Source organism: Dasypus novemcinctus, chromosome X (genome assembly GCF_030445035.2).
Source record: "Dasypus novemcinctus isolate mDasNov1 chromosome X, mDasNov1.1.hap2, whole genome shotgun sequence".
NCBI lineage: Eukaryota > Metazoa > Chordata > Mammalia > Cingulata > Dasypodidae > Dasypus > Dasypus novemcinctus.
In genome coordinates, this window is record NC_080704.1 from 6,161,881 (window position 1) to 6,186,260 (window position 24,380).

The 24,380-nt window shown below is 39.8% G+C and overlaps 1 protein-coding gene across 2 annotated transcripts in view; it reads right to left on the reverse strand.

Annotated features, from left to right (window-relative positions):
* LOC139436191 (neuroligin-4, X-linked) overlaps window positions 1-24,380 on the reverse strand; it is a 353,424-nt gene that overhangs the window by 302,338 nt on the left and 26,706 nt on the right. For both annotated transcript variants that reach the window (XM_071213275.1, XM_071213274.1), the window contains exons 2-3: window positions 18,534-18,702; window positions 15,247-15,337 (exon numbers count right to left, since the gene is read on the reverse strand). The gene's annotated coding sequence lies outside the window, so the exon portion shown is untranslated. The remainder of the gene's footprint in view (window positions 1-15,246; window positions 15,338-18,533; window positions 18,703-24,380) is intronic.

The following is a 24,380-nucleotide window of genomic DNA, read 5'->3' on the forward strand; positions in this document are numbered from 1 at the left end:
AGAGTTCTTCCGTTTGATGACCTACGTTGAAAGTTCTTTGTCACCAAGTGGAAAAAAGAGCACCCTCTAATTCAAATACCCCCAGCTCCATATTGTTCAAACTGGCTTTTTTGCACACCACATTGCTTCCATATTTATGTTAGTTTCACTCTTTGCTGTTTTTGTTTTTTCCAGTTTCCATCTCATTGTGCTTTCAGTTGGAAGGTCAGCAGACCTCTATTGACTTTGCATTCCCACAAGGATGAGATGATGATCTGCCCCAACCCTTATCTAGTTCAAACTCCCACCGCCCAGCTCTTTTATGGAAGTACCACCTTTCCAGTTTCCATCTCATTGCCTTGTAGATGTGCTTTCAGTTGGAAGGTCAGTAGACCTCTATTGACTTTGCATTCCCACAAGGATGATCTGCCCCACCCCTTATCTAGTTCAAACTCCCACCACCCAGCTCTTTTATGGAAGTACCACCATTCCGTGAAGACAAGTCTGGACCACCACATTCAGAATTGATTCTTACTAAATGGAAGATCTTCTGAGGGGGTGGTTGGGAGAAAGGTTCTGCAGGAAAACCAACTTGCGAATAAGGGTTGATGGAATGACGCTTCCACTTTGGAACATCAAATGTTAAACTTAATGAGCTCATAGCGTCATGATGAAGTCTAGACTTGGAAGCAGACTGTGTGGGTGAGAAGCACAGCTCCACACTCAGCAGCCCTACAACCTTGAGTAAATCACTTAGCTCTCAATGTTCCGTCTCCTCCACTGTAAAATGAAGATCTCGTATGTGTGGTATACAGAATAATACCCCCCAAATGCCCATGCCCTAATCCGTAAACCTGTGAATGCCACCTCGCATGGCAAAAGAGGAATTAAGGTTTCAGGAGGCTTGGGATAGGGAGATCATCCCAGATGATCAGAGTGGGTCTGATGTAAACCCAGGGATCCTTATCCATGGAAGAAGAAAGCAGGGGAGAAAAAACCGGTGTGATGATAGCACGAGGAGGGCTCAACCCACAGAGACTTTTAAGATGGAAGAAACGATCATGAGCCAAAGAAGGCAGGCAGCCTCTAGAAGCTTGAACAGGTTCTCCCCGAGAACCTCAGGCAGGAACGCAGCCCTGCAACCCATGGGTTTTAGACCACTGAGACCCTTGTTGGATTTCTGACCTCCAGAACTGTAACATCATAAATGTATGTTGTTTTATGCCACTCAGTTTCTGGTAATTTCTTGTAGCAGCAATGAGAAACAAACACAAATGGTAACTACCAGACGGAGTGGGTGAAATGTTTAAGTATAAAAAAGTATTTGGAACAGGTCCTAGCGTAGAGGAAAAGTTATATGCCTGGAAGCCTGTGTTGTGACTGATAACCCAAAGCGATAACTCTGAATTCAGGAAGCAGAATTGTAGGGCATTAGGTAAAACAGATCATTTCAGGGCATCCACAGTGATAGAAGAGGCACACAACTCCCCATACATTACATGTTGAAATAATACTCTATTCCTCCTGTCACACTACTAATTACTCAAGTGCTGTAATAAATCTAGATATCTATTTTATTTCCTATATAGGATAATCAAGATTTTATTGTTTATTCTAGTCAACTGTCAAATACCGGCAGTATTCCCACATAGGATTATGTCCTTTGAATAGGAAAACTTGCTGATAGATATCAAGTAGGAGCCCCAGATACTTTCAAAGGACACCAGGAGGCACCTCCAAAGTATGCACACCCAGCATTTAAATAAAGAAAAGACAAGTGGGGCTGACAAGAATTCACTGCGTTCGGTAAGTCTTGCTCGTCCCTACATTTTCTAGAATATCACTGTGGCTTCCAGGACAACCTGAGATAAAATACGGATTCATCTTTTCGTCACACAAATGAAAAAAAAAACTTGTGTTGACTCCAAAAATAATGGCTATAGGTACAGAGGAGGACGCAAAACCAGATTTCCACACCAAAAGAACATAATAGCAAGGGAAACTAGAGCATATTCCCACATGACATAATTCAGCACAATGACCAACCACCGTGTCAACCCCCTGACATCCAACTCCGTGTTTTGCTGTGAGTGAAGGAGGACTCCACACACCTGCATTGATTTTCTCACTCTGAACCCTTGTGGGAAGGTGCCATCTCTTCCGACACTACTCAGTCACTACAAAGGAGCCCACAATGACCTTCCAGAAACCATGAGACTTCCTCAAACCATAGTTTGTGCCCCAGAAAAATGGACATGATTATGTGTGGACATGGACCTGATAAGGGAATTGTTTGGAGAATCAAACGTAACCATGAATATGAAAAGAAGTTTGAAACTATACAGCATCAAATGCAGGTATGATTATTCCAGTGGACTCCAGATTTTTCATTGGTTTTCAATAAAAGTACTGTCCAAGACAGCCAACATCTTTGTGATCTTTAAGCAAATCACGAAGCATCAGCATGGGGTCAGTTGAACAGAAAACAAGAAAAATATCTCCTTCACTGACTTATCTGAAGTAGAGCAAACTTTATAAATACTAATCATGTATTTACCATATTTGGTTTATGTCTCTGTGTCTGTTTAATAAAATAGTTTACATAAGTTCAGGTAAAATGGAGAGAGCTTAACTTCCAAAGATATATTAACATATGTCTTTAAGTTACTATGATGAAGATATATCAAAACTTAAGCTTTTGAAGGCCTCAGCTAGAAGGACCGTGACCCTCTAATAAATAAGAAGTGCCAAATGATGATTGTGATGATGTGGGCTATGGATGGCAGGCTTTTTGTCTCTTCGGAGATAACCTTAATCTACACTATCTGTCCTGACTTGAGGGTGTGGAAAGGTAAGAGGCTGCAGTCCTGCCCTTGGTGACCATGGCAACGACTCCAGTCCCAGGAAACAGTTTAGCAATGCAAACTTTATAAACTTTAAATATTCAGGGGAAATGCAAACCAAATGTGCTACAAGCTTATCTAGAATGTATGAAGTCCATGCTAAAAGCTTACCTAGGCTGTGAACGATAGATGCTAACTTAAACCTATTGAGAACTGAAACAAAAGGACCATTTGGCCTTTTCTCTCTGTATACAAGGAACTTGAAAGTCTTGTTCGGGGCTCGGGTTTGCAACAGAAAGCTCCCAAGGCTGGCCGGTGGTCTATAAACCATTTTTCCTTCTCAAAATAGTCCTGGCCTTTCTATACGCAAATAATTGAACCTCTCTCAAAATCTACAACAGTGAAATTGCACGACAAGGAAAATAAGGCATATTTTGTTTCCAAAAAATTTAAAACAAGAAAACAAGAAACCAGCCAGGTGAAAGGGATAACTTTAGTCTGACGTTGCATCAGCATCAAGATTATTGTAGTCTGAGAGCCCAGGAAGACAAGGAGTTCAGAAGAATTGGGCTGGAGTTTCCTACCATGTCAACCCTATAGCCTGAAAGAGCCAGAGGATTTGAGAACATATATTTTTAAGTGACAGTAGATTAAAATTTAGAATTCTGCGACTCCTATCGTTTTTATGACATTCCGAAGAACAGAGACGCCTATGGCTGTGAATTTTGTGGTGTGTATGCGGGATGTCCCAGAGAAAACGTGATTGGTGTGCAGCAACCTCTTCATCTCCATTAGAGTTGTACTGGTTTTCCACCCAGGTTTTAGTTTCTTCACTAGTGAACACTGACCACCTAAAGCCCAATCTGTCATGTCCATTAGTTGGAGAGAGCAACTGTTCCACTCTCCAGGGCCAGAAGGATAATTCCAAAGTCATGAGACACCACCAAATTTAGTGCTCAAGGCAAGGGAGAAAAGAGGACCAAGACAGAGGTGAGTGACAGTCCTCGTTTTTTGCAGCTGTGATGCAAGATCTGTCATCCTTTCTTCCTAAGGACATTTCCTTCTAATTTCCTGTCCTCTAAGGACAATGAGGCTGTAAACAAGGGCAGTAGCTACCTTTTCGGAACATCTAGTGAGTGACACATCAATTAACATCAGGACTCTAAGATCTCTTCAAGTTTTTTAGTAAATTCACCTCACTTAGCCTTAGAAAGAGAAATGATTACCAGCAGGAAATATGTTCCATTTAGAAAGACTGAAAAAATAAGAAACATAAGAGAGAAAAAAGCACTAACGGATTATTTTCACATGGGAGAATGCTAACCAAAACTTCCCTATAAAACCATACCAACATACCGGTTAAGATGAAAGTGTTTAAATGTAATTTCAGTACGTTAGTAAACATTCATTTACTATTTATAAACATAGAAACAGCAGAACAGAGCTAAAAAAAAAAAATCCTCAGCTATGCCTTCTCTTGAAAAAAAAAAAAGAGATCAGAGTTGCTCTAAACTCCAGTGAATTCATTCTCCCATGACCTTCAGATGGTTTAAATTGCTGACTTTTATTCCACTTAATTGTTAACTTCTATTTCTTGTTATTACTCTATAGTATCTTCCGTGAAGGAGAACCTTATCTATCTGCACAAGGATTTCAGCTCATTTCCATCCCCTTGGCCTGTACTTTTCCTCTAGTGAATGAAAAACATTCTTGGGGAAAAAACAATATTCCTTCAGGAGCCACCAATCCTTTGCTTCTCCCCCTCTAAGTGGAGGCATCTTATGAACCTCATTTACTGGTGGTAGAACTTAATCCTCCCCATCACTGGTACATCAACAGCTTTCAGGAACATTATGATAGGCTTGTACGAAATGAGGATGGTTCAGGTCATTAAGAATGTTGGAACTCTTCTAGCAACTATACATTCATGTTAATAAAACTCAGTAAAAGGTACAAAGAACCCTCAATCTTTCAATGACTTCTTCGGTTTCTATTATCCTATGGAAACACACATGCTATAGAAGGAACATGACTAAATATAATTTCTAAGAGACTAACAACAAAATAGTGAAATTGACTTAATCTCTTCAGTTACTGCCTCTGCTATGATATTAGTTCAAGAAAAAGTTTTTGTCTTGAGCATGTGGTAGAGATCGGGCAGCAGTTGCAGGAATGCATCATTTCCTAATCTTAAGAAGTTTTTGGTCTGCTAGAGAGTCAGACATAAATAAACAACAAATGTGTCAGTGGTTAAAGGACTTTCAGGTTGAGTGTGGAATCTAAGGCTGAAGAGTTTTCCAGAAACTCAGCTCCAAGAAAAGCAAGGTCCAGAAACTCAGCTCCAGGAAGAAAGGTCAGCTAAGGGAGGAGGTAGTTAACATGCATCGATCATCCATGTGGAATCTACGCCCCCTCTCAATATAGAGGTGGAGTGGACATAACCATCCCAGGGTCCACAGGATGAAGGAATAGAGTATGGGTAAGAATGGACTTACTGATATTCTACCCTGGAACTATTGTGATAAGTAATGGAAGAAATTGTAGCATTGATACGGAGAAAGTGGCCACGGTAGCTGCCCATGGAGAATCTTCCAGACAGAAACTCCATCAGGTACAGAGGGGACACATTTTTCAAGGGAGAATATACAAAGAAGAAAAGGATGGATGTGAAGGGAGAGGAGACTGAGGAGCAGTTGCTAGGGAGGAAGAGGTGAGGCAAAGAGTATTGTCAAAGATATTGGGGAGAAGGCATTCCAACAAAGATGTCAGAAATCACAGAGGTCACTTTAGATGACAGCTGAGATGCAAAACCTCAACATGGCAGCTTGCTGAGATATGAGGAGAAAGTGAGGAAACAAATCGTGACTTTTTTTTTTTTAAGACTGGCTAAGAAGAGTAGGCAGGGATGGAGTAATGTGAGTGAAAGACTGACATTTTACTTCCAAATATAGAGTCTGTATAAAATAGATCATTGGAAACATTCTGACCAAGCACCTTGTGAGTAGCATTTGTGAAAAACTATGTATGCTTTTAGAGCTAGAGTTTGTTTCTTAGCCCTGAAAAGTCGATTCATTTTGAAATTTATTTCCAAAGCACTTTAACTGTTTCTGTACGTTTTATTTTACGTTTATAGAAAGGGGAGAAGAGGGATGGTGTGGTTGGTGTTATTGAGTGTTTATAAATAAAATTAGAAGAATAATTTCAATTTCTTCTTGAGACATAAGATCAATTAACTGATCTTCAACTACAAAAAAGCAACACGGCATCACTGTTGAAAAGAACTTCAATCTGCTCATTTTGAAATGTAGTGAGATTAAATTCGCTTTATCCTTAAGTCACTCTGATCCTGGCTAGAGGTTTTGGGAAACCCAATTTGTTCAAGGCTATTTACCTCTTTCAAAAAATAAAAATGGTTGAGGCTGCATCATTTCAGAGATGTGTTCAAAGACTCACCCACAGAAACAGTAATAAATTTCAAGTATATGGGTGTGTTTGATGGTGTTAAAACTTGGTCAGCACTGTCCATTTTAATTAAAATGTTTAAGCTATAAACTTTTATTTCCAAGTATGAAATAATAAAATGGTAATTATCACAACTTTAGTTCCCCTCAATTGATTTGTAAGCAAATGTTTGGTTGAATCATTGAAAAATAAATACAACATATATCTCTTCAAAAGTATCCAATTATTTAGGGACTTTCAATTTTAAATAGTTATTATAAAAGAATAAAATGCAAAGACCAGCAATAAATGCTATCAAAATAACACTTTTTAATGGAATTTAAAATCTGCAGCTGACATTTTATCATTTGAAAGTTTACCTTCATTGTGGGGTAACTCTTGAAAGGTAAGAGATTAATGATGCCTTGAACTCTGGACTCTTCTATTCATTTTCTTATATCCTTGCCAGATTTTATTTGTTAAGCTTCTTCCCAGAACAGCATAATCTGAACAAGCCAATCAATTACCATTAAAAGGACAAGTGAAAGACTAAGCATTCCCCAAGGAAGGCTTGAATTTTCTATGTAATTGAGAAGAAAATATAGCAGGTAAATGCTAGTCCATTTAGAGGACTTAATTGCAGACAAGCCAATGCTAATTTATATTCTTCTGTGCATATATATATGAGACTATAAGACTAGAGCAAATGATAGGGGTGAATCTCAAAATTGGTACACAATTGCTTCCAAATTACTATTACTTATAGGATATGCCATAAAACACTGTATTTCCTTCACAAACTCCAAAGGAGAAAATAATAGTTACTCTGGTAGCATGAATCTTACACCTCAATAGAAGACATGCTCTTACTCTGTGTTCCTGGAGGGATGAGGCCATTTGTAAATAGGACCTTTTGAAGATGTTACTATTGTTTGAGATATGGTCAACTCAAATCAGGACTGGTCTTAATAGGGAATAATGTAGGACTTATAAAGGGAGAAAATTCTAACACAGTCAGTCAATAGGAACCAGACACAGGAAGAAGCCAGAAGATACAGAAACCAGAAATCAGTAGAAGTCAGAGGAAGCCAAAAGAGGAAACCAAGGGCACTGCCCTGTGACAGAAGCAGAGATTCAAGTCAAGGAACCCTGAGGATTGCAGCAAGTCAGCATCAGAACACTACAGGTGCTGGAAGCAAGCAGAGCCTTGCAACTGCCTTGATTTTGGACTTTTGGACTCTAAAACCATGAGGCCACAAATTCTTGTTTAAGCCAATTCACTGCATGATATTTATCAGAGCAAATTACTTAGGTAGCCATTCCTTGGTGAAAATAAAATGTTTGGTTTACTGAAACTTGATTAAAGATGATTTTTAAATGTTATGTAACGATACACTTGGAAGATATTCATAATTCAGTCAATCAAATAACCAATACACTCAAAGTGCAAGACCAATGAATTTAACATAATAATATCAAAGAATATCATTACATATCAAAGAATATCAAATTATCTGAAAGGGCTATTAACATACCACTTTTCAGTGACCTCTCAGTGAGGTCTGCTCTTAATATACGTCAACCACATGATTATCACAAGAGACTGAATGTGTAAGTCAGGTAGGGGAATCTATTACAGTCACTAACTACCCAGGTTGTCCAGGAAGGACCAGACCTCAGAATTTATGGTCTCCATCACTCCACCAAAAACACCTCCTCTTCAACTGCTGAATTGACCCCTTTCAACTATATTCAACCAATGCTGGTAGAGAATTTTCTATGTACCATGTACTATGATGCATACCGAGCAGAATGAAATGTCTCTATTTAAACTCCAAACTGCATACACCTTAATTAGGACTTTTTCTCAGTCACAGTTGCCACGTTAAAAATTGACCATTGAAATGCGATTCAGTGTGTTGTATCACTGATGGATGCAGTAGACAGAACTGTCAAAGATACACATATATCCCAAGGATCCTGCCCCCGGTTATTCCATCAAAGTCAAATCCAGGTTCAAGGAATTTTGCCAATGGAATTAAGGTTACTAGTCAGTTGACCTTAAATTTAGGGAGATTATCCTTGATTATGAGAACAGAAAGGTAGAAGAGTGGGGTAGAGGGGAGATGAGGCAGAAGGAAATGTCAGCGATTTGAAGCCTCAGGATTTGAACCAGCATTGATTTGACAATGGTGGAGGAACACCATGAGCCAGGGAATGCAGGCAGACTCTAGAACAGGGGTTCTTAACCTTTTTGTTTCCATGGACCCCTCCAGTGAAAATCTCTGACCCCTTACTAAGTCCACACTATACTATGTATTATTTCATAAATATATCACACCCACATCAAGAAGGTCCCCACAAAAAGGAAGTTTTCTTAAAATTTCAATTCAAGCTCATGGACCCCCTGGTTAAGAACCCCTGCGCTCTAGAAGCTAACAATGATCCCAACTCAGAGTCAGCAAGGAATTAGAGACCTCAGTCCTACAGCTTCAAGGAACTGGGTTCTGCCAAAAACCTACATAAGTTAGAAGCACACTCTCCCCTGCATCTCCAGAGAAGAGTCCATCCAGCTGACATCTTAATTTTAGTCTTCCGCAACCCTAAGTAAGAAATGTAATGAAGCCACCTAGACTTTCGACTTACACAAATGTGAGCTAATAAATAGGTGGTAAAGCTATATAATAAATAAGGGTTTAAGCTTCAAAGTCTACGATACTTTGTTGTGAAACAAAACTAAGGAATACAGTGGAGTTAATACAAAGGGTCACTAAGCTCACAAATTTTGCTCAATGTTGTTGGGGGTAGGAGTGCAGAGAGAAAGAGACAGAAGGAGAGAAAGGTCACATAAGGAAAGTATTTACAACCGCTGTAAGTCATGGCACTAAAAGTTTTCAAGTAAATCATGTAATATTCTGCTTTACTTCTATCTCTTACACTTCCCATCACCCCATCACTCTTAAATAAAGTAATACATAGGAATGCAATTGAAAAAATCATGTTTCCAGCAGTGACGGAGGAAAGGGAAAGAAGGGGGGGCTGGGGCAACCTTTTCAGACAAAAAAATCCTTAATCATCTACATAATAAAATATATTTGGTTAATATTTACTATAGGTCCACAGCATGCCAGGTGTGACACTGAATACCATGTCAGAGAAAGACAAAACAAGTCCATTCCCTATTTTTATTAATTACCCACTTCAAGGAAGCATGCTGAGTCAGAATTACTGCACTCAAATTCTCACACACAAAAAACAAGATCAACGAACCCCTGGTTGTAACTGTATAAAATTCACTTCCTTAGAAAGTTTAGTGAAACAGAACAAAAAATCACAATAATTGCTTGTGCTTAATCAAGCATTCCCTTCTCATGGATCGTGAAATAAATGGACTGGGGCATGGCAAAACCAGTCAATATGGTTCCCCACGGTCGATCTACTTAATTATGAACCTTAGCCCCAACAATCAGAGACCAACAGAAATCCATCACTTGAACAGCTGGAGGCGATGCAGGCTGACTCGCGTGTGTCAGCTGCAGCCTGTTTGTTGTGTTGTTGAAGGCCACAGTATCCCTCTCTGTTGCATATAAAACCAGATAACCAGACTTCCTAATATAAAAACAGATAACCCAGATTTCCTAACATGGGAACATACACTTTATTCATGATAATTTTTTATTTTATTAATGTATGCATTAATAAAGAAGCCCATTATGAACTGCTTCCATACCACAAGTCATGCCATGCTCTGACTTACAGTTTGGCAAACTACTTTTTTTTTTTTTTTTTTTTAGGAGGTACTGGGGATCGAAACTGGGACCTTGTGCACTTGAGCTAAATGTGCTCCCCATGGCGAAGTATTTTTTGTAAAGAGCCATGGAATAAATATTTTAAGCTTAGTAGTCCACAGTCTATGGACTATTAACTCTATTATTAGAGTGCAAAAGCATCCCAGGCAAAATGTAAAGGAATGGGTGTGGCTGTGTTCCAATAAAACTTTATTTACACAAACAAGTGGCTGACTTCTCTCATTACTGGAAAGATGTGTAGGATTTTCACGCACTTAAAGCTAAATTTATCTTGGTCCTCCAGAGATCAGACAAAATTATTTTATGCATAAATAACTTGCAAATAGCATAAGATGCTCCTTTTAACTAAAACACTTTCCCTTTTTTCTTTACTGACATATAGTCTGTTGTCAGAAAAGAAGAATAAACTAGGAAAAAAATAGAAAAGACAAAAGAAACATTGTAGGTTTGGAAAATAGTTGGGATAGAAAAGATTCACGGAGACCCATGAATGAAAGCAAACAGAACAAAACAAAAACAAGAGTGAAAATGTTCTTTATTTTAAAACTCATGCATTTAACTTGTCACTTAAGCATGGCAAAGATACAAGACAAAATAAATTGTACCCTATAATTTTATCGTGGCAATCTTGTTTTCAGTAAGAGTTGAAAAGTATATTAATATTTACTGTAAATTTACCCATTTGAAGCAAAAAAGAAAAACAAAAAACATTCAGAAGATGCAAACTAATTTTTTTTTTTAATCACCCTTATCAGTATTTTTACCTATTTCTGGAGAGAGGACGGTCTGTTTTCTTCAGAAATGTAAAGGAAAATGTTAACAGTCCAGGTTCTTTAGTCAGTTACTTTAAAATGTGCTTTCAGGGCAGTTTCAGCAGTTTGCTCTTTTCAATACAGCTTATTCGAACCAAAACTAACACCCCTTTCACCCCTGAAAGGAGGACGCCAGGCTACGTTGGCTGTGCTGGGAAAAGCTGCACACAGCAGTAACAGCTGAGTAGATTCAAGCCTACCGGCACGCTCACACACGTGCTCCCACACATGCCCTACCGTTATGGGACATGGTATCCACCTGGGGAGCGCCGCGCACAGGAAGTGACGTCATGGGCGCGCGACGTTAAGGCCAGAGGTCAGGTGTCCCCGGAAGGAGCTTCAGTAAAGGCTCCTTGTGTTCTTTCCCTCCTGTTCTGCACCCAGAACCCCACGTATCCCAATATGGTATCCCAATATGGTGCCAAAGACAAAGGAAACATTGCAATTCCCTCACCCCACTCTGTCCTTTCTCTCCCCAAGCAGATGTCATGCCCCCACAATATCCACCTTTCTAGAACTTTGGGAAGAAGGAATGGTCCAATGAGCCCGGTTTTATGCAAGGGAGAAACTGGTTGACCTCCCAGTGAAAAATATTTTACATAAAATAGTCTTTGACTTGTAGTAAAACAAAAAATGATCAAAGATGAGCATTTATTAAAATGTACTATGGTGGGAAGCGTATGTGGCTTAACTGATAGAGCATCGCCTACCATACAGGAGATCCAGGGCTCAAACCCAGGGCCTCCTGGCCCGTGTGGTGAGCTGGCCCATGTGCAGTGCTGCTGCGCACAAGGAGTGCCCTGCCACACAGGGGTGTCCCCCATGTAGGGGAGCCCCATGTGCAAGAAGAGCACCCCACAGGGAGAGCCGCCCCTGCATGAAAAAAATGCAGCCTGCCCGGGAGTAGCACCATACACACGGAGATCTGACGCAGCAAGATGATGCAAAAAACAAAAAAGAGACGCCGTTTCCCAGTGCCACCTGATAATACAAGCAGACGCAGAAGAACACGCAGCGAGTGGGCACAGAGAGCAGACACAGCGGGGAGAAGGGGAGAGAAATAAATAAAAATAAATCTTAAAAAAAATGTACGATGGGGGGATTTCAAACTTAAACTGAAGAACTTACTTATTTTCATTTAATTCATCACTTATGATGGAATCTATAACAATATCCTTTCCATCCTTTTATTTAGCAAATATGCCAGTTTCCTAGACAAAGAAGAGCACTTTTCTGGCTGACAGAGAAAGAGAAATTAACGAGAGGCTAGGGCTTTTTCTCTTCTGGCTCCTCCATGCATCCATTTTAGTTTACATAAAAAGATTAAATAGTGAAGAGGTTTTTTTTCTTTACAATAATAATCATACTTAATTCCTATTAAGTACTCACCTTAAAAACAAAGTATATGATCAAAACTTTATTTTCTCCACTGTTGCACAACCAAGCTCATCTCTTCTTTTAATATCTTAGACTATCTTTAATATTCTGATTAGTTCTCAGAAATTCTAATGCCAGATAGTATACACATCTTTTTTTATTAGTTTTTCTTCAATTTATTAGCTTCTGTCACACTCTTTAAGTGGGGGTGAGCATATCAAATGGATTGAGCAAGTATTTCAAACAAAATTTACTCTATTCTCTATCTTTGAAATGTCCGTTGAGAATCTTTGATGTCTTTGTAGTACACATAAGCCCAAATCTATTCACTGTCCAGACTCCCTAACATCTAAAGAGAATGTTTAGATGCACCACTTTGACTTAAATTTGTACTCCATGTACCTCTAAATCACAAAATACTTTAAAGACTCATTAAAGTAATATGTATTCAGAGCTAAGTACAATATAAACAAATGATTCCAATGTTCACATTTTCCTGTGCCTAGGATTATGCTGATCATCAGAACTTTCAGCAAATTCAGTTCCATATAAATCTGAGCTTCCTAATTCCTGGGTCATCTCTTCAAGAAGGCTGTGATTTCAAGAATGCCAAGGAGCATTTTTTTTCTTGGTCATCTGTTTTGACTAGTACCAAGTCATACTCACCAGGCAAGCTCAGTCTACTATGAAAATTTATTCCAAAAAATAATTTCCCTTAATGGGAGTTACAAAACCAAAAAGAGTTTCAGCTAACTCTGTATAGAAAAATTGATTAACGTGGCATACATTGAAATGTTCATGTATCAAATATACGTAAAGAACTATTTGGGATTCCTAGCCACTGTCTTAATTTGTAATCACAGATTCTTCACAGCAATAAGGGGAATGTATACTTCTCTCATCTTTAAATATATCAGAAGCCTCGTGCTGGAAAACCGGCTAATTAGCAGCAGACCTGGAATACAGCGTTGATGCCTTAATTCATAGGCCTTTGTGTTTTTCCACTAAATCCTGCATCTTTCCCCAAAGTCAATAATTTTAACTGAGTAGCCACAGTGCTTTTGCTCCAATGGATGGATGATACAATGCCAATGAAGGAAACCTTCTTTGTCATTCATTTCTCATCATGCCAAGTCATTCATGATATACAACACAGGATCACCTCTCATTAAAGGCCATCCCAAATCAAGTCAACCCACTCCAAAGCGATCACCTTAACAGAGGATGCAGTTACCAATTAAACACACGCACATGCACACATAGCACAGTAGGAGAGAGACTCTTACACAATCATGCGGATAATGCTCAGTGGTTTCAAATGTAGATTGAACCTAAATGCATGTGATAAGACAATAACAACTCCTTCTAGTTCCAGAAGTTCTCATTGCCTTCCCCTGATTGTGCACTTTATAGAATGTTCCCTTTGGGTTTCATAATGTGAGCTGTCATCTTATGAGCTGTGACTCCTCTTCAGTGCTGAGCTTGATGCCAAACCTATTACCACTAGCTTCTCCTTGGAACTAGGACAGCCTAATTATATTAAACTGAGCACTCCTTGCACCGCAGCTACTGAAATGATTACAACCAAAGCTGCATCGGGTTGCTGTTCAAAATGCTGGTTGTGTGAGAAGGAAAGGGATTTTCAAGACCTTGGGTTTCACAGTTATTTATTCACCGCTCTTCCAAATTTACAAAAGAAAAACTGTTGAGTAGTTCAGGAGATGAAGGGATTTGCATAATGCTTTGTTATTAACCATTTAGCTGTCATGCAGCTGAGAAATTTGCATATACCGTGAATACCTTTGATAAAATAGATAAACCATACACGATACAAATAGCAAACAAAAGATCGGCAATTTCGCTATGATCATCTTCCAAGTGTGCATGTAAGTGATTAAAAGGGCTTTGGAATTGGTCCATATAAATTACAAATTGTCTTGGAAAAATAAAAAAGACTAGCTTGTATTCTATGGCAGGAAATCAACTTTAATGGATAGGGTTGTTCAATAAATGACGTGACCTTGGCAATCTCCTAGAATTTGGAAAAACTACAGATGTTTGTTCCATACAGAGTAAACTGGAGACATGGAAATTATCTGGCCAGCTTTGAAGAAGAGTCTCCAAAGCCATTTGGAGTCTAAATTTTGACAAATGTTTAGAAGCCATGACACTAAAATTGATCAAGAAAATTGGGAAATAATCAATAGTTAAGTGATATCATTTTAGATACTTCCTCAGTAGGGCTTGAATTGACAGCTGGGCAATGAAAATACAGAATCATTTACTTTAAAGTTTTCAAAGGTGATCTTTTCTTAAATTTAAGTTTGGGGGACGTATACAGATTTTTGAGTTGTGGAATATCTCTATTAACCTCCACTCATTCTGTGTACCATGAAAGTAATTCTTCCCATTGCCCCTTTCCTTGGCTTTACTCTATTCCCAGATTCCAGGTCGTGAGAAGTGTCTCTACCTGTAATGTTGGCCTACATGTTTAACATACATCTCTTCTTTTGGGTCCCACTCTGCAAGGGCCTTGAAAATTGTAAAATGAAATATGGGGGCCATTGAAACGCCCCAAGAAGGACAACAGGTCTTGCATAGTTCAGTATGCTTCATCTGGACTAGAAATGGCATCTTTTGGGCAGTGGGCCAGAGGGTGAATTTCTCCAAGGTTTATCCAGTCGAGTCAGAGAGCAGTCCCTTTATTTTTTTATCTCATTTATGAGACACAATCCACCTTGTGGTTATTTGGAGGAACAAATAATCTTTTAAAAATCCTAAATTTCTAATGCATGTGATTATGTATACTTCAAATGAGCTTCAATTCACTACTTGGCCCTTTCCATAATTTTAAATAAATGTTAAATACAAATAAACTATCTCCAACACCACAGTAATATGAAAGCACTGCTATACTTGATATATGCCTTAGTAAGGTAACAAAGGAGAGGCTGATGCTTATCAACAATTATTCTTGATACTTACCATTACATTGTCCTGCTGTGAAGATACCTTTAAAAATGCCTCCATGGAAAGCTGCTTGATGCCATTCCCATTGCAACACAATTTTTTCTTACTATAAAAAAGAAGAGACATATGGCTCCACTCAGTAAAAGACAACACTAGTCTATCCGCACCAACGTACTTTCCCTACAAACTTTCTATGGGTAGTGATAAGAACTGCCTGGTAAGGGCATACAGTAATTCTTGACTTGTTCACTAATAAGATAAGCAAAGAGTCAAGAGAAGACACTTGCACAGCCACTCTCAATGTGGATTTGATATCCAACCATGTTAGTACACACACACATTGAGAATTCAGCGTGAATGAAATCAGCTTGAGGATACCTATGGTCCAACCATATCTGCTCCATTCAATCTGCATTGGAAATGATCACTGAGTTTGTGTATTCCTGTTAGGTCTAGCCTGTCTAAATTAGGAATTAGAAAACCTGTGAATTGTAATTTGAAGCGGAGGCCAAACGGCATTTTATAAACCATGTATTGGCAAGAACGGATGCTCATCCAGTTGAGGCTTTCCCCAAAGCAGTGGGTCAGAGAAGACATGGCCCTATCCTGCTCTGCATGCTCTGGAGGCTCTTCCAATAAAACGAGTCCGTGTATCATCACAAATCGCCCCACGACCATTTAGTGCTTCTCTCATCATCTCCTCATGGAATCTAGTCTTTATCGGATGGCGCTCATGCAATACTGCCTTTCTCATATGGGAAGTAGTGAGATGGAAATATTGGAAGTGAGGAAGATAATGAGGCAAGTGGCTACGTGGAAGACATTTGACGGGAATGCCAAGTCCCCTTTTCCTCTTACATTTTTTTAAATTCATTTTTAAAAAATATTACATTAAAAAAATATGAGGTCCCCATTCACCCCCACCGTTCCCACCCCACCACTCCCCTCTCCTCTTACATTTTATATCTGAAGGAAAGATAAGAGGGCACATCATCTAATGCACTTTTGGGATTCCTTCAACGCTCAAAGAATGTTGTACCAAGTAGGTGAGTTCTTTAGTGTTCATAGCTAATGAGCCAGTACATTATTCATCTGTAGGAAGGCAGGGTCACATTTTAATTATGTCATAACATAGAGTGCATTTACTTCATGTAAAGTTCGTAAATGCTGATTTAAAATATTTGTGAGTGTGAATTTGTATTTAACAGCAACCATGACTACGTTCATTATCCAGGATCTTTCCAAGAGCCATACTTATTAACACACCCATTTTGCATTTAGAACACTGATACTCAGATGATGCCGCACCACTCATAAGCTGTGGGGCCAAGGAGTCAGACCTAACCGAGTCGGTCTGGGCTCCAGAGAACACACACTTTTCACAGGATCAAGTGGCTTCTCCATCTAAACAGACATGATAATTATTACAGGTAATAGGCATATAGTGTGTCAGCATGCAACACACAGAGCACTTTGTATATACTAAGCCTTTTTATCTTGTCAATAAACCTACGGGTGAGTATTACCATGATTTGTTGAGAGAACTAAGCCACAGAGGTATAAAAATTGGAGCCAGGACTCAAACGAGGTTTGGCTTCCTTCCCCACTGCTACAACTGCCCTGGTGGGAGGGGAGCCTCAGTTCTCTCCTATATCCCTCAATCCCCACACAGTGGGGATTTTGTCCCTGATAAAAGGATTTTTATCAGGGACAAAAAGTATCAGTGGAAAAAAAGAGTTCTTTAATATCACTACCTAAGACGGCCTCCTAATGCACGAGTGCACACAGCAAATGCTCAATTCATGGCAGCTATTCTAACACTGCATTATTAATACGATGGCCCTAAAACTGGTGCTCTCTCCATTGTGCCGGACAGGGTCATACCTCGGCTCACGCTCACTGGAATTACCAAAATTAACTTCCAGGAAAAAGTTTAGCATATACCGCATCTTACTGCCCATACTCATTTCTTATGCTAAAGTAAAACAACACATTTCCTTAAATCATTTTAGGTTTGAAGATTTTTTTAAATAATAAATTTTATTTTTATTTTATTTTAGAGCAGGTTGAGATTTACCAAAAATAATGCACAGAAAAGTATAGAGTTGTCTTACACGCAACATAGTGTGTCCTAGTGCTAGTCTTACATTACTGTGACACATATGTTTGTTTCCTAGCTTGCTTGAATTTTTTACACACAGGTATGTATTAGGTTCACAAGTGAGATGGAAATGCAGATCCTATTTACATATGTCTCCTTTATTTTCAATCCTGGTATTTCTAAAATCTGAAGGGAGGAAATACTCCCTATAGTATTTGATGTGTAGGAGTACTGCCTACTTATTATGCTACTGGGAAAGAACTCTGTTACCCACACTTGCCTCCCTGGGAAAAGTGAATTCTCATTTTCCTACTCTAGGGGTGGAATAGTCCTATGCCTGCCTATGGCCGGCTCAAGAACTCTGGTTGCTATCCTCAGCAGAGACTAAATTAACTTTCTTACCATGCAAGTTAAATACATTCACAGACTACTTTCTAAATACTTTTTTTTTTTCCCCTTCTTAATTTGTTTCTCTTTGTTGTGAACTCACAACCTAACATTTTCTCAGAAAGCTTTTGAGTTAGGAACCCACAGCCACTGTAGAGTCGTCAAAAGGTGGTGGCTCTTCATTCTACCTGTGTTATGCCATTTGGAAGTAAAACCACATCATCCTCAAGCTCCTTTGTTAAAATAATCACCTTCTCTCTGCTCATTTGTTCACTGCTGATGAATTACTATGGGCCACAATGATGTAAATAATTAGATCAAGCCTTATTATGTGTATTTGCACAGAAATTATGAGAACAGTCATGCAGTTGATGTTTCCAAAGTTAAAGTATACAAACTCTAAATTAAAAATAATCCTTGATTTTACTATTGAATTGGGAATTACTGACCTATTATTGAGAAGACAGATGAATATGATCACAATGGCTTATTATCTTTAAATCTATAGGAAACCATATTTATAACCTAATGTTTCATATAAAAACTATCTCCCGCCATATACATATCATTTGTAAAGTACTACAATATATGTAATAAATAAGTTATTGATTTAAATATAAAAGCATATACTTTAAAAAACATATATCATGTGTGATGATAGGCTTTAAATAATCCAGTTGGACTAATGAGGGGAATGGACTTATTAAACCAATATTTATGAAGTACTAAACTGAAAAGGTGACCATAAAAATCTTATATATCATTTTAATGGTACCTCAGGGTACAGAGCATTCATTAATCAAAGCATACACACCTTTTGAGGAATATCAGATGCTGAAGCTAAGAATGATATATTCCACACTATGATAATGTCTCAAATAAGCCTCTCCATAGAATTTCATCTTTGCAACTGAAGATTTTGGAGTCCAAAGAGATGATCACAGCCATTCCAACTTGCCTTGGAAAGTAGGTCAGCAAGATACCTAAGATTTAAGGTATAAGCACATAAATATTTCCATATAGGATGACAATGATGTGTCTCTTTTTAATTAAGGTACCCTACGAGGGAAGCAAATTTGGCTCAACTGATAGAGCATTTGCCTACCACACGGGAGGTCCAGGGTTCAAACCCAGGGCCTCCTGACCCGTGTGGTAAGCTGGCCCACATGCAGTGCTGATGCACACAAGGAGTGCTGTGCCATGCAGGGGTGTCCCCAGCATAGGGAAGCCCCACACACAAGGAGTGCACCCCACAAGGAGAGCCACCCCACATGCAAAAAAGAGCAGCCGGGACAGGAGTGGCACTGCACACACAGAAGAGCTGACGCAGCAAGATGGTGCAACAAAAGGAGACACATAGATTCCCGGTGCTGATGACAAGAATACAAGCGGACACAGAAGAACACACAGAGAATGGACACAGAGAGCAGACAATGGAGGGGAGGGGAGGGGAAGGGGAGAGAAATAAATAAAAAGTAAATCTTAAAAAAAAAGAGATACTATATGATTTTATTCCCTTTCATCAAAATAACTTCTACTACATATTGTCTAGAAATCTCTAAGTTATTCCATTTCATAAGTATGTGCTAAACACAGACCAAGAATGAGAAGCAAGGATAGGGAAGAGCTTCCAAAGGTGAATTTGATATCATCCATTCCCTCCGGCAACCTGTAGGCTTTAAGGGGAGAGCACCACTAAAGCAAATTCTTACAAAGGTATGGGTGAGGAGATGCAAGCATGCACCATGCCAGGCTCAAGGAAGGGACAGCTCTGAGAAGACCTCAGGAGGTGGCATGGGAGCTGGAACCAAAAGACAAGGGAAAGCATGGCTGTGTTTGTAAGAATGGGACCTCTGGAAAGGCTGGTGGAGGAAATGGCACCAGAGCTACTGGAACCTTAGGAAGGCTGTGCCGTGATCACAGACCAGCGTGCTGTAATAAGAGCTGCATCCAGACTTACAGAAATCAGGAAAATGAAAGGTACTTTAAAAATCTAAAGCTATTTCAGAACAGATTTTTACCATGAAAAAGAAAATTCCTGTGGAGGTTCATTATTTATTTTGCTTTCCTTTGAGTCACAGTGACCTATAAAATTTCCAGTGGGAAAACAGGAGTGATGGCTTTGATTTTGACAGGTTTCTTCGGTTGTGACATCCAAAAGGCATACTTAGATGAGAGGAAACCTATCTGTAGGTTTCAGTGTGGTTGTGTGTATTTCCACATATTTAAACCAAGCCATCTAAATGTGCACCCTCATTTATTGAAGCCAAATCTTTCTCCACCAAATAAAATAATCTTAAAAATGTACCCATTTTCAAAAGTTGCATACTTAATAAAACTACTACTTCTGACTTGGATTTGCTCCCAACTTTTGAGTAAAATGTTCTAACTGTTTCTTTTTTAGCATTATGAAGTTAAAAGAAAAATGACATGGAAGAGAAAACATTTCTATTTGGAATTTATAAAGAATGAATAAATACAGATTCCACTTCACACGGTTCTCTTCACCTCAACACATCTCACAATTCTGTTGAAGTGTCAAGCAATTCATTCCTTGACCATACTATCCGTTTTGACCAAAATCATTATAACAAAATTAATAAGCATGTAGACCCATCCATGCAGCAAACTGTGAAAATAAACAAAACTGCATGGCAGATTGATGAAATACTTTATTTTTTTAAAGATTTATTTATTTCTCTCCCCACCTTGTTGTTTTTGTACACTGTCTGCTCTCTGTGTCCATTTGCTGTGTGTTCTCTGTCTGCTCATCTTCTCCCCAGGAACCAAACCTGGGACCTCCCATGTGGGAGAGAGGTACTCAATCACTTGAACTACCTCAGCAACCTGCTTTGTTGTGTTTTCCATTGTCTTTCCTCTTTGTGTCTCCCTGTTGCACCATCTTGTTGTGTCGGGTCACCATACCTGCCTGTCATGCCAGCTCACTGTCTTGCTCATCTTTTCCAGGAGACACTGGGAACTGAACCCAGGACCTCCCATGTGGTAGGTGTGAGCTCAATTGCCTGAGCCACATCCACATCCCTGACAAAACACTTTAAATGATTAAACTCTAAAATCCTTCACATTCCTGAAATTTATCACTATAAATTTTGTAGGAATGGATCAGGATTAGCACTTTGGCAAAGTTTTTTTCTATGATAACGCCTTTAAAAATCTAAATACAGAAAAATGTTTTAAAAAATCACAAAAATTCTAGGGATTTGAATACTGACAAATATTTTTTTTAAAAAAATAGACATTTAAAAATGAATAACCTGGAAAGTGGATTTGGCTCAATGGATAGAGCATCTGCCTACAACATGGGAGGTCCAGGGTTCAAACCCAGGGCCTCCTGACCTATATGATGAGCTGGCCCACGTGCAGTGCTGATGCACGCAAGGAGTGCTGTGCCACGCAGGGGTGTCTCCCACATAGGGGAGCCCCATGCGCAACAAGTGCTCCCCATGAGGAGAGCTGCCCAGCGCGAAAATAGTGCAGACCAGGAATGGCACCACACACATGGAGCGCTGATGCAGCAAGGTGACGCAACAAAGAGACACAGATTCCCAGTACTGCTGACAAGAATACAGGTGGACACAGAAGAACACTCAGCGAATGGATATAGAGAGCAGACAACTGGGGAGGGGGCAAGGAAGGGAAGAGAAATAAATAAAAAAAATTTTTAAATCTTTAAAAAAATAAAAATGAATAACCTAAGTGTATTTGAGCAATCAATACATTGCAGTGAAACATGATAGTTGTCTCAGTTTTGCCAGGCTGCTATGACCACATAAAGGTTAGGTCTAAACCAGGGGAATTTATTGGCTCATGGTTTTGCAGCTAGGAGAAGTCCAAGGTCAAGGCATCAGCCCGGCAGGGCTTTCTCCCCCAAATCTACTGCATTCTGGTGCTGCTGCTGGCAATCCTTGGAGTTCCTTCTCATGCTTTGAGTGGTATGGTGCTGTCCTCTCCTTTCTCTTCTGGTTTCCACTGACTTCTGGCTTTCAGCTAATCCCCATGGCTTTCTCTGACTTTTTCTGAATTTCATCTGCTTAAAAAGGACTCCAGGTATTGGCATTAAGGCCCACTCATATAACTGCACCATCCTTAACTAGTATTACATCTTTAAGAGGTCTTATTTACAACGGGTCCATACCCACAGGAATGCAGATTTGAATTAAGATCTTGTCTCGGGAAGCGGACATGGCTCAGCTGATAGAGCATCGATTTTCCATATGGGAGGATCCAGGCTTTGATCCCTAGGACCTCCTGACCCATGTGGGGAGCTGGCCCATGCACAGAGCTACTGCACACCAGGAGTGCAGTGCCACACAAGGGTGCCCCACACACAAGGAGCACACCCTACAAGGAGAACCGCCCCATGTGAAAAAAGCACAGCCCGCCCAGGAGTGACACCGCACACACGGGGAGCTGACACAGCAAGATGATGCAACAAAAAAGAGATGCAGTTTCCTGGTGCCGAGGGTGTAAGCAGGCACAGAAGAACACACAGCGAGTTGACACAGAAAGCAGACAACAGGGGCAGGGTGGGAATAAATAATCTTTAAAAAATCGATCAAGGTACATAATTCAAGCTACCACAATAGTTCAATGCCAGACTGAATGACCAAGGAAGACTCTTCTTCCCTTAGGTAAGTGAAAACCCACCCATGCCCTGCATAAGTCAGTTAAATGATCAAAGGCCTCCTTCTCTCACAGTCTCTCCGAGTTGGGTACAAATCTAAGGAAATTTAGGATGGTGGGGTTGTTGACACTTGTAGGTAGAGCCTGCAGGCAAAAGTATTCAAATGGCAGCTATAGGGGCAGGGCAGACGTTGCTTGAGAAATTAGAGCAGAAAGTAGAGATGAGAGGGTCTCTCCAGAGTTGAAGTGATCGTAAACCGAGAGTAGATTCAAGGTCATAGAGGATCATGTGGAAGGAACAGAAGTAGCCTGAGGCTGAGTTTTAGGAAGCAGCCAGAAGGGAAGAGGTAGGAGGAGCAGGGAGTCCGAAAACTTAATTAAAGGCAAAGAAAGGCAGTAGAAGGAGAATTAGCAGAGTGTAGGGTCAGGTTGTCCTTCCCAGGGCACTGTTTGAAACAAAAGTGGAAAGGAAGTGGGAGTGAAAAAAGAAATGCTTCCTAATATGAGTTTTCTGCTCATTAGGTTCTCTGTCTGGACAGAGATTTGGGGAAAGCTGATTAGAATGAGAGATGAACTTAGTTATGAATATTTCAAGCCAGTTTCAGAAACAATAAAAACAAACTTCAGAAGATGGAATACATAGAATTGACAAAGAATTTCTCGAAGTCCGTCAACTATCTCATAATCGCCAACATAATAACCGCATGGCTGCCAATCTCATGGATCTCTGCAGCATCTATGTCAACCCCCACTGACATTTAGAACCCTTGCTCGTCCCTTAACCGAGCTACCCAAATATAACCCCACCCTGTGACAGTTACTTCACTGTCTTATTTTCTATCCGGTGGTTTCCAGGTCCCTTCAATTCCATCTTTCCAGTTCTTCTCTGGAGCGTCATACCTTCCCCATTTCCCCAACCCTAAATGAATCCACCACTAGATTTAATCCCAGGCCAACAGGGCCCTCATGCCTGCTACCCCTACACCTCCATTGTCCTCCACCTCCACTGTATCCACTGCCAACAGATGGACATGGATTCGCCCACCTACATTTTGCAAGCTTTGCTCTGTTTGACTGCAGAAGCAGAAATTATAGTGTATCACCTCCAAGATCCAAATTTTTACAGGTGGTGGCTTCTTCTTGCATGATCTCGTCCTCTCTCTTCTTCTCTTTCTCTCTCGTCACTTATCCTGGGGTAAGCAGGTGTCATTGTTCTTTGACAAGCCCCATGGAGAGGCCCATTTGGCAAAGAATGTGCACCTCCTTCCAACAGCCCCGTGAGTGAGCTTGAAAGCAGATTCTCCGATCCTTTCGACCAACTGAAATACCATTCTACAGCTTGACTGCAGTGCTGTGAGAGAACCTGAGCTCAAACCTCCAGCTAAGCCACTCTCTCGTTCCTGACTCAAAGACAATACACAAGATTATAAAAGCATCCAGTTTTAAATTAAGTTGTGGGCTAAGTCAATATGCAGCAGTAGATAACTAATGTATCTCCCTACGGTATACAAGTAGAAAAAGTCTAATACCCCGACATTTGTTCCTACCCTCCTATGGAATGTATGATGTGTGTACTTGTCGTAATGATATTTTCGTCCATCTTTTGTCTTCCTTACTGCAACTGTGATCTCTATGGGATCAGGAGTTAGATTTTTACTATTCCTGGTGATCCTCTCAAAATAAGATGCCAACACGTGTCTATTAAACAAATGAATCAATGGTGCAGTGTTCATGGTTTCTCAGTACCTGAAGGAAACATTACTTCACTCCATGCAGCCTGGAATTTTCATACCTGAATTGGAGACAGAATGTGCCTTTGCTTGCTGAAATGGGAACAATCTGCTGCCTTCAGGTTGTCTAGTGTTCTGAATTATGACCCAGGCAGTTGGAGACCATGGAGGAATAAATGTCGTCTAACATATCAATGAGTTTTTATGGTTGTTATTATCATCCTTAGCATTTCTCACAGTCCACAGCACATGGCAGACGCCGGATAAATATGCACTGGCCTGTGCTG